We start from the raw sequence: 16729 nt of genomic DNA, 5'->3' as shown, positions 1-16729 counted from the left end.
GTCGCTTTTGATCAGCGCTAAATTAGCTGTGCAGCCTAACAAAAGGCTCTATATCAAGCAGTGGGCTGCAAATAAGGCAGCACGACCTGCCCTCAACACCTTTCCTCTTGTCAATCACATCTGGATCATTCAGCTCGACATAGCTTCGCCTAGTTTTTCATCAGAAAATAGATATGCCGTTTATTTAACAGAAAATTAGGAATAAAGTAATTAATGAAGGTACAGCGTCCCCTTACACTTCCCATAGTAAGGCAAGAAGAAACCCAGCCTAAGGTGCAGGTAAAATCATCCCTGACAATTACGAGTGACGCAATAAAAATACAGAGTTAATAAATGCTGCCTATGGAGATGATCATTCCAGGTACTGTCACCAGGGGCGCCAGAGAGTAACCCAACGGCTGATTTTGGTGGTTTCTGACAGCATAGGTCCTGCCACAGGCACATGGGAAGCCTGGCACTCCTATGTCAGACTACAGCTAGGAGGAAAACTATCAGACAGCCACCAACTCATTTCATGCAGTGTCCTAGCTACCGCTGGCAAGGAGGAAACCTGGGCTGGTCCAGGACCAGGTATGTCTCGGTTCCCATAGCAACCAGACGCTTAGCCAAAACGTTTTTCATTACTACTGATTAATAACAACAGTGAGGCACATGCAAGGCACCAGTCAGCCTCCGGCATCCGTGTAAGAGGAGGAATGCTGGGGACAGAGTAATATCAGTGCTGCCTACATGTCTGTGTATAGGAGGAACACTTTAATGTACAAAAACACAAACCCCTAGATCAGCTGTGTACAAAGACCAGGCAGAACTTTGCTGCAAAATATAAACTAAAATAATAATAATAATAATAATAATAATAATAATAATAATAATAATAATAATAATAATAATAATAATGTTCTTAGAACTAATGTAATGGCGGTTGTACACAATGAGAACAGAGGGAGGCTGCCCTGTAATACAGACACAACAGTAATCTCTCCCTTATAAATTACATGAATCGGTGAGCCGGTGTTACTATTAAACTTGTCCTGGTAAGCTGAGCAATCAGTACAAGTTTCTGCAGCCCTCTCTGCCCTGGGTGGGGGCACAAGCATCCCCTCCACACCCAGAGGCAGCCACCACCTCTTGCCTCTGCCCTGCGGGGGCATCTGATAGCTGCTTGTCGCCCCCCGATCTGCATCTGAAGGTGTGTGGCGACAGATCGGTGTGCTGCACAAGAGAGCAAGCCTCCTGCAGCAGAACTCGTGTGCCTGAGCCCAGAATTCCGGCTAACCGGATGATTGGCACATGGGCGGGTTTGCTGATTGCTCTTAGATCCAAAATAAAATAGCTCCAATGGGAGGGGGTGTCAAAGTTGGGTTTGAAGCTACTTACGTGGCAGCAACTCGGGGTGTAGTCTTCCCAATAAGTTGATTGGCAGCAGGAAAGAGGGGAGTCCGTGTTGTGCAGAACCCCCTATGGCATGGCATTGTAGCCCCAGACCTTCACCCCTCTCCATCCATCCATCCATCTATCTCTGTATCCCGGGCAAGAAGCAGCAGCATCAGTACCAGCAGCAGCAGCACAAGCTGCCTCCATCCGTCCTGTGCTCTCCAGCGCCTGGCCAGCCTCTCACTGCAGCTCCTGGAACAAGAAGCAGCGTTTATGGCTTAAAACCCAAATGGCTGTTTTTTAAAAGAAGAATGAACCGACAACAACACACACACTCACACAAAAAATCAGTTATCCTAACACTGCTGTATGCCCCCACCGTACAGAAGGAAAAAAAAAGCTTTATATTTTTCAGTGGGTATTCAAAGATAATTTGATGGCATTGTTTCTGCTACAGATGGTTCTTTTTAATACAATAACAGTGCTCTTTGTGCATACTACCCACAATAAAAATCTAAAGCGTTCCCCTGAATAACCATTTTGTTCTCTCTTGTATAGGGCCAACAAAAGCAGCCGTGAGGTAATGGGTTCTGTTTATTGAAGCCATAGAATAGGGATTTGATAAAGATTTTTTTTCTCTCTCTCTCTCTTTCCTTTTTATCAGAAGGAGACATTGCAAGGTTGAACTGATCTCTTCATATTTTAATATTGCCATCCTCTTAAGAATTATTTTTGCCACTCCTTGTGTATCTTATCAACAAACTGGAGTGGGGGATTTTTTTTATCACGATTTTTGCGTTTGGTTGGGCTGCACGTTGTAACGATTTACCACCACAGATGACAAGTTTTTAGGGACAATAACGGCTGCCTTGGAAATATTGTGCTTTTCAAAAGAAACAAAGACAAACTCATAGCAATGCAGCACTTGCAGTAGTAGTAAAAAAAATTAAACACATATTTTGTTACAGTTCTATTTAAGAAATAAATTATTGCATTTTATAATGCAGACATGGCCACAGTATATATATATACACATACACACACATACACACACACACACACGCACACACACACACACACACACACATATATATATATATATATATATATATATATATATATATATATATATATATATATATATATATAAATCTTGCACAGCAGGGGGGGGGGGGGGGCTCGTAGCTTTCTCCCCTTTTGCACCCCCCTGTTTGTATAAGGATTAAGGAGGCTTCCTCATTGCAGCCTAAAATGGCAGTAATCCACCTTTGGCTTTTCCCCCCTTGTGCAATGACCTGCTCTGATTTTATGGTACTATTTATTAGCTACAGGTCAGCGTGGCATACATGGAACATCATGGGGTTAAACAAGTAATAGAAAAGTTCTGTGAGGTGTGAATGTAGCCGGAACACGCGTGAAATAAGCACCTGACTGGGGAAGGACCATTACTTTCTAGGCGAGCTAAGGAAAAGAAATCAAGGTTTGCACCGTAACAGGACGTGGAACAAAAAGATGTTGCCGTTGTTGATCAGCTTTCATGGTCACACCGGCATTGGGTATTTGTATCTGTGTAAAGTCTTTCCCTCTGGTTATGATGAATAGAGCTGATATCACAATACAGGAGGCTTGGAGACTGTGAACAGAATACTCGCAAGGCAAATAAGTTCATATAGATCGCAGGGTGAAGAGGCATTATTTTCTATGACACCATAGCCTTGATTCAGGCAAGCGTGGATGATATTTTTATTTTTGTCAACCCCTACAGACCTATTCAAATGAACTCAGGCTATGGAGAAAGTCACCCATAAGTATTATGTCATAATCCACGTTAAGCTTAATTAACAGCTCAAAGAGGAACGGCTTTGTGCAACCAAATGCCTTTCTGGGAACAGTTTATAAAACTCCCTGAGAATGAAGCTGAGAAGTTGCCCGTAGCAACCGTATGCTTTTCGCCTCAAGTGGATGCGTTGATATATGGTTGTTATGGAAACATCCCGCCCCAGCCAAGGCAACCTGGCAACTTCATTTTCGCTATCTATAAATTTAAGCCAGTATAGTTTTGCCCGCAGAAACTGGAAAAATAAGGCAATATGATATTCTATCTATCTATCTATCTATCTATCTATCTATCTATCTATCTATCTATCTATCTATCTATCTGTATATATATATATATATATATAGCTGGCAGTCAGGAGGAATGTGGTACAAAGAAAGCATGACCAACAGAATGGAAAGTGTGCCGAATCAAAAGTGAAATTATTTAGGCTAAATGCAATATCCCATAGCGATGCCACAATCTGATCCTGACAGAGTGTGCAACCTTTTTTTGTTGCTATGGGTTACATCTATCTATCTATCTATCTATCTATCTATCTATCTATCTATCTATCTATCTATCTATCTATCTATCTATCTATCTCATACCTCTGTAAGTTTATCTTTAATTACCCAAGACTAAGGCCATCTGATGTTATTATAGGTATGATTTTATAAGCTATTAATAAAAGCCAGTAGGGTCCCCTGTCCCCAGCAGGGTGCAGGCAGCACATTAGCAGGCAGCTGCTGGGTGGCACTGGTGCCTGCAGAGTAGCCAGGTAGTGTGTCGCTCAGGTAAACACACATTGAGCTGCAAGCATATGCCTTATATTTGTGCTCATTACTCCGCATGATTGCCTATGAATGAAGAGAGATGAATGCAGATGTTCTTCTGCACATTAACCCGTGAGGGGCTGCTGAGCGCCCTGTCAGCAGGCAGGCTCAGGAGGGTGGATGTGCTGCAGAAGGTGCACCGTCCATCATCACCTCCAGGACTTGGGTGGATAAAGTGCACAGGAGTTCTGGATGTCATGAGGGACTATTATTTTCCTACACAAATCTGCACCGCCGGTAAATAGCGCGCAGTAGGGTCTCTCGGCTACAATGCTCCCCTTCCCCTCTATAAATAGTCTTGTAATTATAAATATAAGATGCTATTTGAGGCAGAACTGAAATTAGTATGTTCTCGTCTCATGTAGTATTCATCTGAACAGTATCTAGAACGATTATCTAAGGAGTACTGTTCTATCTTCAGGATTAGGATTAACTATATATATATATATATATATATATATATATATATATATATATATATATATATATATATATATATATATATATATATATATGTATATATATATATATATATATGTATATATATATATATATATGTATATATATATATATATATGTATATATATATGTATATATATATATATATATATATGTATATATATATATATATATATATATATGTATATATATATATATATATGTATATGTATATGTATATATATATATATATATATATATATATATATATATATATATCCTTCAGTGACATCGAGATCAGACCTTTCCCCTTATGACTTGACAGATGCATATGCAGTGAATAATAGAGAGGAGGTCATCAGCATCACATAATCACATACTCACTACAAAATGTTATGAGATCTATATAAATCTAGTGTGATATATTCTGTCTGTAGAAATTACAGATTTACAGACAAGATCGGCTAATGTGTTCGGCAATGCGTCTCTTTTTCACAATCTGAAATAGTGTAGGTGAGTAATGCGATTTGTTTATGAGTCGTAATATGGAAACAGAAAACATCCTCTTATTACACCTTTTACAATTCTTATTATTTTTAGGATCCAGTTCGCGAATTTTTGTTTTTATCTCTTGTCCTCTAAAGCGCCCCCTCAAGCATTTTACAGCAGTCCTTTTTCTGTATTCTGAACCGCTACAAAACTGGTCTAAATTCAGAGACCCCCCCCCCCCCACAACAAATAATAAAAAAAAAAAACCAAAACCAAAAAGCACTCACATAGTTCTACAGTCCTATTCTACAGTCCAAACCCATGCCTAGGCTTTCAAAACAGGTATTTGCTATTAAATTTGTATGGAGTAAACAAAAACAAACGGTTTTCTGTAAGGTGACAGCAATTCTTGCACAGCAGTCTCTGACACAGTGCAAAGCAGAAGAGCCTTGATGATTTAAAAAAAAATATATATAAATAAATAAATATATATATATATATCAGCAAATTCATTCCTAATCAGAGCTACCCCCAGTCAGTTCTACACTCTGTAATGGGAAATGAGAATGTACGTCAATCAAAGCGGTTTAAAATTTGTCATTTGCAGTGAGTTCTTTGAGGCAGCGCATGATGTAGGGCTGGAGCCACTCTGCGCAGTGCAATGCATTGTCCTTTTAATAGACTGTGGCCAGTCTAATCTGGCTGTGTTATTAATTTAGCGCACATATAATAATAGAACGTGGCCAAGCACTGTAGCAGAATAGGGCTCTTCTCTGCTTCAGCCATGTCATCACCGGTTTGTTTACCATCTTATTAAAATTAAAATAAAACCGAGCTTCTACTGACTGCACATTATTATCTCTGAAACCATAATCCGGCTGCAAATCCCATATCTTCCAGAACTGGTTCCTTTGTTTGGGATTACTGAAAGTTTATCCTATAACAAAGAGGAATAAGGCTCCCCCTCTCATCCTCATAATTAAGTGTGGGGAGTCATTTGGAATCAAGCACAGGAAAAAGTACAATTTAGCACTGTATTTTTACACGAACTGGGAGGCAGGCTGCTAGGCCTAGGCTAATTGTTAACACAGTATTGAAATAACTAAATCACTGTGGAGACTGGCTTTTAATGTTAAGAGCAACCCTTAACGAGGGTTTAAATTGCTGCAAATAACAATAGTTCTCTATTACTAATCTACAAATAGGGTTAATCTCCTTATATTTTATATTGTGCAATGCGGGTTTCTTTAATCTAGCTGGCCCAGAAAAGATCATTCACATATTTTCATTTTGCATTTTTATTTTGAACTGATAGGATTTTGGAGTGAACCCAGGAGAGGCAGCAGCTAATTTAGGGGTAGACAGAGGTAACAAAGGCTAGTCTGCATTGCATTGCACAATATGTAAAAACTGGATCAAAATGGAACAGAAGGGAAAAGTCGCAATGTGTGCTTACATGCGATGGGACACATTCAGTGCACATTAAGTGCATAAAAAGTATGCTTCACTGCAACTGTAAACATGCCTGGTATCTGGTACTGCACAGCATTCCTCGCATTATTCTGACGCATTCCTTCACACTGCACTGCAAACACACTGATGTGAATGTACTATTACAATATAATTGCATTGTGTTTGGTGTGTGACTAATATTGTCTGATATAATACACTGCAAAGTGTCAGTGTGAAAGTAACCTAAAGGTGCGTACACACGCACTACCGGCAGCAACAACGGGTCCGCCGGACCCTCCCGCTGGGCGGACGTGCAGAAACAGCCTTATCAGTCTGCCGACAGCGCGTACGCACGCACTACTGTCGGCTGAACGTCCACCCAGCGGGAGGGTCTGAAAGACCCGTGTTGCCAGATGTAGTGCATGTGTACGCACCTTAATACCAGTGATTTGCAGTTTCCAGGAGCCTGTTTAGGAGGAGGTCTGTAAAGGTGGCCATACACTGGTCGATTTGCCAACAGATTCGACCAACAGATAGATCCCTCTCTGATCGAATCTAATCAAAGAGGGATCGTCGTATGGCCACCTTTACTGCAAACAGATTGTGAATCGATTTCAGCCTGAAACCGATCACAATCTGTGGAGCTGCCGCTGCTGCCGCCCCCCCCCCACCTGCATACATTACCTGTTCCGCCGGCGCGACTCCCCTGGTCCCCGCTGTCTTCTTCTCCTCTCCGGGCTCCAGACCGTTCCAGCAGCTACTGAATTTCCTGTCCAGGGGAAGTTTAAACAATAGTGGGCGCTCTACTGTTTAAACTTCCTGCCGGGACAGGAAGTTCTGTGTAGCTGCAGCGGTCCGGAACCCAGCGCGGAAAGAAGACAGCCGGGACCAGGGGAGTCGCGCCAGCGGAACAGGTAATGTATACCCGCTGTATTGCGTCGGTCGTCGGGCATTCGAACGCTGCTATCGACGCACTCCCGACCCGCCGGCGATCCAGAAAAATCTTCCGCATGGACGGATCGACGGGAATTGACGGGAACGATCAATTTCGGACAGAAATCGATCGTTATGTCAGCGGTGTGTGCGGGATTTCACAGCCGATTCGATCACTGTGATCGGATCGGCTGTATATTGGTGGGAAAATCATTAGGTGTATGGGCCCCACAACCAGTGGATTGAACACTTTTCGTTTCTTCTTATCTCCTCTCCTATGGATGAATTACAGCGTGGAGCACGAACGACCACCAAGCTGCCTGTCACAAGTGCCAGTCCCTGCTTACTCACTCCTCCCAGGCTTCATTGAAGCCTGTGTCACCTAAATTTGCTTCCATATGGGTAATGCTCTCATATGGCAGCAAATGCAGGTGACACAGGCTTCAATGAAGCCAGAGAGGGCACACACACAGCAGGGATAGAGTAATAGGTGCAGGGAAACCGGTTGACGTCTGCCTGTATACTTACGCTCATGACAGACAGCTGGGCTGGTCTGTCATGCACCACCCTGTACAATTATAAGAATTATGATGCTATAGCTTGTCATAATTGTATACCTTGCATTAAAGAGTAGAGATGACCAGTGAAATGTAAATAATTCTGACTTCCAATGACTTTTTATTTCATTAAGTTACTTACACATGCTGGAATAAACATAGGCGAGGTCGCCTGTGGGGAGGACTGCTTCAAGTGAGGATGTAGCAGGTGTAGGAAGGAGACCCTCTATGTCACATAAATATCTGGCATGCTGGATCTTTAGTGAATTCTGAACCCTCCCCCCTTTATCGTTCTTCTATGGGCCTTGCCTGCTGGAAACCGCTCTGTTGTGTGCTGTTCATCATCACTCCTCCCCACTCTATAGCAACAGATGCACTGCTAGCCTCTAGCCTAAAGAGGCAGCCGTGCAGATGTTGGCCCAGAACTTTCACCAGTGGGATAAAGTCCTGATTTCTGTGTGCTTTTGTAAAGAATGATAGAAGTCCTGAGAATCCTGCATAAGGAGGTTGAGAAATCCAAAACCCGCGAGATCTGTCAGGTTTCTGCTACCTACTGTGACAGTGGCATAGGAAAAATATACATTTTAACCTTTAGTGCATTTCACTCTGGGAGAAATGTACATATATCCTGTGTATGTATGTTGTATGTATGTATGTGTGTAATATATATATATATATATATATATATATATATATATATATATATATATATATATATATATATATATAGAGCTGCCCATAATTATTAATGCCCCTGGCAAATTTTGACTAAAAGTTACTTTTATTCAACCAGCAAGTACATTTTTTTGATGGGGAAAGACGATGTGCATTATTGGGGGAAAAAATAAACATTTCTCAGCTTTTATTTACATTTGAGCAAAAAGTGTCCAGACCAAAATTATTAATACCCTTCACAAACTGTCACAGTCTGTGGGAAAATCCAAAGTTGTATACCATTCCATATAGCATCCTGATTAACCTGATTAATTGGGAACAGCTGTTTTAATCAACTCAACAGGTGAAAACCAGCAGCTCTCTGCAGTTGGTTTGTGGACAGTCATGGCTAAGACAAAGGAGCTCAGTGAGGACCTGTGGCTGCGCATTGTGGCTTCTCACAAGTCAGGAAAGGGCTACAAGGCCATTTCTAAATGTTTTCAAGTTCCAGTGGCTACAGTGGAAATTATTATTAAAAAATACGAGATGTTCCGCACTGTGGAAAATCTCAGAGGATGTGGTCGGAATCCCAAAGTGACACCTGTGCTGGCCAGGATTATAGTAAGAGAGGTGAAAAAGAATCAAAGGATCACCACCAAGGCCATCCTAGTGAATCTGGGCTCTGCTGGTGGCAATGTCTCAAGGCAGACAATCCAATGGACACTGCACACTGCTGGGTTCCACGGATGCAGACCAAGGTGGATGCCACTTCTCCAGATAAGGCACACAAAAGCTTGCGTGGCCTTTGCAAATTCTTATTTAGACATAGAAGAACACTTCTGGTCTTCTGTGTTATGGTCAGATTAAACAAAAATTTAATTGTTTGGTTACAATGATGTCTCCTTCATTTGACATAAAAAAGGAGAAGCCTTCAGCCCAAAGAACACCATCCCCACTGTCAAACAAGGTGGTGGGAACCTAATGCTTTAGGGTTGTTTTTCAGCCAATGGACCAGGGAACCTAATCACAGTATAAGGCACTATGAAAAAAGAGCATGAGGATTCTCAATGACAACATCAGGCAGTCTGCAGAGAAACTTGGCCTTGGGCACCAGTGGATATTTCAGCATGACAATGACCCAAAACACACAGCAAACGTGATGAAGAAATGTTAGCAGACAACAACATTAATGTTTTGAAGTGGCCCAGCCAGAGTTCTGACTTGAATCCAATTGATAATTTGTGGAGGGAGCTAGAGATTAGGGTGATGGCAATAAGACCCTCCAACCTGAAATATTTGGAGCTCATTGCTAAAGATGAATGTGCAAAAATACCTCTGGAGACATGCAAAAAGCTGGTCTGCAATTATAGGAAGTGTTTGATTGCTGTAGGAATAATTGTGGACTGGACACTTTTTGCTCAAATGTAAATAAAAGCTGAGAAATGTTTTTTTTCTTGTTTTTTCTTGTACATTGTCTTATTATCTTTTGGGAGAAAACTATGTCATTTCCTGTCACAAAATTACTTGCTGGTTGAATAAAAGCAACTTTAAGTCAAAATTTGCTAGGGGTATGAATATATATATTTTAAATGTTACAGTCTGAGAATACTTATGCACTCTGTGCATTTATCAGCAAAGTGTATAAATATGTATCAGTCTGTAACATTGTGTTGCTGAAAAATGCACAGAAGTGTATGTGTGCTCACTTCTCACACTAAATGCTTGCAGAGTCACTGTGCTGGAGCAAGCCTGCGGTTCAGGTCATTTAGAGGAAAATTAAATACCTGATCTGTGTGTTTCTTTCAGAAATCATTTTGGTAGGTTTGTCACCAAACATAACACAGATTTTTTTTTTTTATTGTTTTTTTTTTTTTTACAAAAAGTTCAAGAGGATAGCAGCCTCCAACGTTCTGTAATGAAGGCCCATATGCAATTCACTTTTTTCACCCAAGTTTTCTACTAGGTGATATTTTTACAGTTACTAAATACAATGCCTTTTAAACCACCAGCATGCAAGAAAATACTCAAAATAATTTTGATAGTAGTTTACAACTACATTTTGGTACTTTTTCACTTGCAAAATGCTGAAAAGTTATTTTAAATACAAGATGAAAATGTATCTCCTAGGAGAAAACTCAGGTGAAAAAGTGAATTGCATATGGCCCAAAAAGTCAATTCAAAGGAACCAATAGACATGAAATAATCAATGCACATGATAACTGTAACATTCTCTGTAGACGCAGCTGCGGGCAGTCAGGATGCCCCCGCAGCTGCTTCAGTTTCCCTGTCGGGTGTTTCTCCTGCCCCTCCAGCGTCTAGCACGCCGAGGAGGGGATTGTCAGTGGCTCTTAGAGTGGCTTTGTCGCGCGCGCGCACACAGACAGGACCTATATGTGGGGAGAAGGCGCGTCAGCTGACCTGCCGGTCGGCTGACGTCAGAGGTGACTCTCGGCAGTCCTGATTGGCTGATGGGTGTGAGCGTGGCCGAGGGGTCCCCTCCGCCTCTTAAGCCTCCGAGAATCACTTGCAAACTGTCTGCTGTTGCGAATGCTTCGTGTGAGCACTCAGACCTTAGATAGTTGCGGTCAGGGGCGTAGCAATAGGGGGTGCAGCGGTAGCGACCGCATCGGGGCCCTTGGGCCAGAGGGGCCCCGAAAGGGCCCTCCCTAAACGACAGTATTAGCTCTCTATTGGTCCTTTGCTCATAATAATCACTTCTATAGATACTTTGAATAATGGTAATCATTAACAAGCTGTTCCCCATCCCCTTCTTGCACCTCTGACACTGTAGTTGCCATTGGCAGGTTTTGGTGCACCGCATCAATTGTTATGTATGGAGTGCTTGGGGGGCCCCAATGTAAAACTTGCATCGGGGCCCACAGCTCCTTAGCTACGCCACTGCTTGCGGTGTGCTTTGATCTGGGAGGAAACCAGGGATTTCACACAAGACTAGGAATTATTATTACTATTGTTATTATTGCTTGATTACCTGTGTATGACTCTGGCTCTCTTCTGACTATTCCTACGCTAACGATTCTGTACTTTAGCCCACTTGATCCTGTTGCTGACTCTGCCTGAAATATCTCTATCCTTTTGCCTGCCGATTTTGTACTGTATCCTCCTGTCTGTTGCCGAACCGATCTGTCTGACCACTCCACTCACCAGTGAGCCCTTGCCACTGGTGAGGTTCATTACTGATAGTACCCACAAGCTCCTCTGGTGAGGTTCTGCCAAAACTAATCAGTATTACTGTTGCACCAAGCACTATACACTTGCAATTACCGTGTTAGCTATACTTGCATTATTGGTGATTCTGCAGATCACCATATAATCAGGTATAGTGTCTGATTTATTGGTGATATTGCAGATCACACAATAATCAGACGTCTGTTTGCTACACCAATCGTTACAGAACAGCAGACCAAAAATGTCTATGGCGACACTATGCACTGAGGTCAAACTGTTGACCACGGCCGTTAACTATCTTACCAATACGGTCAACACACAACAGACACAAATTAACTTATTGTCTGAGGTAGTGACCCGACTTCAAAAGACCAATGCATCAGTGTCATCCCCTGTGGTTAGTGAGCCCAGGATGCCTCATCCTGAAAGATTTTCAGGGCATTGGTCTGATTTTTGAAACTTTAAGAATCGTTATCTATCATATTTTGAGTTACGCCCGGTATCTTTGGGTTCTGAGACTCAGCGAGTTACTTTTATAAAGACTTTATTATCTGGTGACTCGCAGACTTGGGTCTTCCCACTGGTCATGAGGCATTAACATCAGTTCAAGAGTTTTTTAAAGCAATGGCTATTATATGTGATGATCCAGATTTAGCTATGACGTCAGAGAGGAGACTCAAAACTCTCCGACAAGGTCATAACACTGTTGAAACGTACGCTGTTGAGTTTAGAAAGTGGGCGGTGTCAGCCAGATGGGGGCAGTATGCTTTACTAGTCTGTTTTTTATCGGGGTTATCTGATGCTGTTGTTGATCTGATGTTAAGCCACCCAGAACCTAAAACAGTAGACGAGGCAATCTCTTTAGCTGTCAAGATTGCCCGTCTAGTTCGTTACCAAAGGCAAACTCGAGGTAGAGCGTCAGGAAGACTTTCCCCTGTTCCTTTCTCCGCTCCTGCCCCTTCCTCTCCTCCTCAGGACGAACCGATGCAAATCAGACAATCCAAGATCTCTGAGGTTGAGAAAATAGGTTGAGTCTATTCAGTATTCTGATTTTGCTGACGTTTTCTGTCCCAAGGCGGCAGACAAACTTCCTCCTCATAGAAGTTTTGACTGCCCCATCGACTTAAGATCAGGTTGTATGCCCCCTAGAGGCCATTTATATAACCTTTCGGGCCTGAGAAACTTGCCATGCAGGAGTATATTAAAGAAAATTTAGCCAAAGGTTTCATCCGTTAGGTTTCTTTTTTGTAAAAAAGAAGGACGGTGGCCTTCGGCGATGCATTGATTGATAGAGGATTGAACAAAATTACTGTAAAAAATCGTTACCCTCTTCCTCTGATTGATGACTTGTTCGCTCAGATTACTAATACGGGTGTCTTCACTAAACTCGATCTCAGGGGGGCATACAACCTGATTCGCATAAGAGAGGGTGACGAGTGGAAGACGGCGTTCAACACACCCGATGGGCACTACGAGTACCCGGTGATGCCCTTCAGGTTGTGCAACGCACCTGCCGTCTTCCAGGAGTTGATTAACGAAGTCTTTAGGGAGGTTCTGGGGCAGCTCGTCCTAGTCTATTTAGATGACATACTCATTTTTTCATCTAATATTGCTGAACACAGGGAACATGTGAAACTACGACAGAATTCCTTGTATGCGAAACTCGAGAAGTGTCTTTTCGAAGTGTCTGAAGTTCCCTTCCTGGGGTACATAATTTCCACAGCAGGACTTTCTATGGACCCCAAGAAGGTTTCTGCTGTCCTGGAGTGGCCTCAACCTTTGGGGTTGAAGGCGCTCCAGCGATTTCTTGGCTTCACCAACTATTATAGAAAGTTTATCAAAGGATTTTCTTCTGTGGTCTCACCCCTCACTGAGTTGACCAAAAAGGGGGCAGATACCTACAATTGGTCAGCAGAAGCACAGTCTGCATTTTCATCACTTAAAAAATTGTTCTGCTCTGCCCCCATTTTGAGACATGTGGACATTACTCTCCCATTCATTGCTGAAGTGGATGCTTCAGAGATCGGGGTTGGGGCTGTATTGTCTCAGCACTCCGGTCTGCAGGACAGATTGCACCCTTGTGCTTTTTTCTCTCTGAAGTTTTCCCCTGCCGAGAGAAATTATGATATTGGGAATCGAGAACTGTTGGCCATCAAACTTGCATTTGAGGAATGGCGACATTGGCTTGAGGGGGCTAAACATACTATCACAGTCTATACTGATCACAAGAACTTAGAGTATATTGAAGGGGCCAAACGTCTCAGTCCCAGACAAGCCCGTTGGTCTCTGTTTTTCACGAGGTTCAGATTCATTATTACCTACAAACCTGGTAGTAAGAACGTCAAGGCTGATGCATTATCCAGATGTTTTGAGCCCGAGACAATACAGCCCTCGACTCCCGAAAGCAAAGTGATTATTGCTGCTACTGAGACTTGGGAGGATTGGGCATCTACGCTGAAACCTTATCAGCAGGAGGTTCCCGAAGGGAAACCAGATGGGGTTCTCTTTGTACCTCTACAGTTCCGATTAAAAATTCTTTATGTTTTCCATTCTCATAAGAATGCAGGGCATCCAGGGGTTGCCAGAACGCAGGAGCTGCTAGACAGATGTGTTTGGTGGCCATTCATTGTGTCTTATTGTAAAGAGTTTGTCGGAGATTGCTCTGTGTGTGCCAGGAGTAGGCCATCCAGGCGTGCTCCTGTGGGTACTCTACAGTCTCTACCAGTGCCTGAACAACCATGGACCCATCTGCCCATGGACTTTGTGGGTGAGTTGCCCAGATCTGAGGGGAAAACAGTCATCTGGGTGGTAGTCGATAGGTTTAGTAAAATGGCCCATTTTATCCCGCTGAACGGACTCCCCTCTGCTTAAGAACTAGCAGAACTCTTCATTCACCACATTTTCCGGTTGCATGGGATCCCGGAGAATGTGGTGTCAGACAGGGGAGTCCAGTTCGTTTCCAAGTTCTGGAGGGCATTCTGTCATCACTTAGGTATGAACCTATCATTTTCCTCCGGCTACCACCCACAGACTAATGGGCAAACGGAAAGGGTTAACCAGTCCCTTGAGCAGTTCCTCAGGTGCTATGTGGCAGATGCTCAATTGGACTGGGTGAAATTTTTGCCATTCGCAGAGTTTGCTCATAATAACTTAAAGAGCACCTCTTCAGGTTTCTCCCCGTTCCAGGTAGTAACTGGGAGATTGCCCAAGTTCTCTCCACTGCCAGTAGTGCCATCTCCTTTTCCTACCCTGTAAGAGTGGCAGGGAACTTTGAAGTAGATTTGGAGTTTGGTCAAAAGAAACCTAGGAAAGGCCTTTCAGCCCCAGAAAAAACAGGCAGATAAGAGACACTCTGTGGAGTGCGATTTTTCACCAGGTGATATGGTGTGGGTTTCTACCAGGCTTTTGGCTTTAAAACAGCCCTCTGCGAAATTGGGTCCTAGATTTGTAGGCCCATACCCCGTGGCCCAAAAAGATCAATAGTGTCACATATGTCATTTCTCTACCTTCCAGTATGAGAGGTGTGAAGTCATTCCATGTGTCTCTGTTGAAGCCTGCTGTGCATGTGGATTCCTCTCCCCCCCCCCCCCACCCTGTGGTGATTAATGGGGAACCTGAGTTTGAGATAGAGCAAATTTTGGACTCTCGATGGGTGCAGAACTCCATACAGTATCTTGTTCACTGGAAGGGGTATGAGATCTTGGATACCAGGGCATCGTATGCATGCGGAGGAACTTAAGGAAAAGTTCCATGAATTACATCCTGAGAAACCAGGTAGACCGTGTCCGGAGTCCACGCCTCAAGGGGGGGGGGTACTGTAACATTCTCTGTAGACGCAGCTGCGGGCAGTCAGGATGCCCCCGCAGCTGCTTCAGTTTCCCTGTTGGGTGTTTCTCTTGCCCCTCCAGCGTCTAGCACGTCGAGGAGGGGATTGTCAGTGGCTCATAGAGTGGCTTTGTCGCGCGCGCACAGACAGGACCTTTATGCGGGGAGAAGGCACGTCAGCTGACCTGCCGGTCGGCTGACGTCAGAGGTGACTCTCGGCAGTCCTGATTGGCTGATGGGTGTGGGCGTGGCCGAGGGGGTCTCCTCCGCTTCTTAAGCCTCCGAGAATCACTTGCAAACTGTCTGCTGTTGTGAATGCTTCGTGTGAGCACTCAGACCTTAGATAGTTGCGGTGTGCTTTGATCTGGGAGGAAACCAGGGATTTCACACAAGACTAGGAATTATTATTACTATTGTTATTATTGCTTGATTACCTGTGTATGACTCTGGCTCTCTTCTGACTATTCCTACGCTAACGATTCTGTACTTTAGCCCATCTGATCCTGTTGCTGACTCTGCCTGAAATATCTCTATCCTTTTGCCTGCCGATTTTGTACTGTATCCTCCTGTCTGTTGCCGAACCGATCTGTCTGACCACTCCACTCACCAGTGAGCCCTTGCCACTGGTGAGGTTCATTACTGATAGTACCCACAAGCTCCTCTGGTGAGGTTCTGCCAAAACTAATCAGTATTACTGTTGCACCAAGCACTATACACTTGCAATTACCGTGTTAGCTATACTTGCATTATTGGTGATTCTGCAGATCACCATATAATCAGGTATAGTGTCTGATTTATTGGTGATACTGCAGATCACACAATAATCAGACGTCTGTTTGCTACACCAATCGTTACAATAACTTTAAAACATGACATGAGAGTAGACATCACAAGTTTTTGACATCAGGAATTACGCTGTTACTTCATGTGTCTAAAATTCACCAAAACTGCTTTGCACTAAAGTGACTTTTTCCCATTTCAAGGGTTTACCAATTGTACCTACACAACCACAGATCTAATAAACTCAACACAGATCTGATCAGAATTGAGGTTAAAGCATGGTGTATCATTATCAGTATTTATATCTAGTGATGATTTTCTGATAGTTTCCGATTGCCTTACTGTGGCGGAAATTTGTTTGGGGAAATCATAAATATCTCATTAAGCAT

At 43.1% G+C, this 16729-nt stretch overlaps 1 long non-coding RNA gene across 1 annotated transcript in view; it reads left to right on the top strand.

Moving 5' to 3' along the window:
• The first annotated feature begins 451 nt into the window (after positions 1 to 451).
• LOC137571641 (uncharacterized) overlaps positions 452 to 16729 on the top strand; it is a 114578-nt gene continuing 98300 nt past the window's right edge. Inside the window, exon 1 of the long non-coding RNA XR_011031397.1 lies at positions 452 to 570. This is a non-coding gene — a long non-coding RNA (uncharacterized lncRNA). The remainder of the gene's footprint in view (positions 571 to 16729) is intronic.

This window comes from Hyperolius riggenbachi, chromosome 4 (genome assembly GCF_040937935.1).
Source record: "Hyperolius riggenbachi isolate aHypRig1 chromosome 4, aHypRig1.pri, whole genome shotgun sequence".
NCBI lineage: Eukaryota > Metazoa > Chordata > Amphibia > Anura > Hyperoliidae > Hyperolius > Hyperolius riggenbachi.
This window is presented reverse-complemented; position numbering and strand designations above follow the sequence as displayed.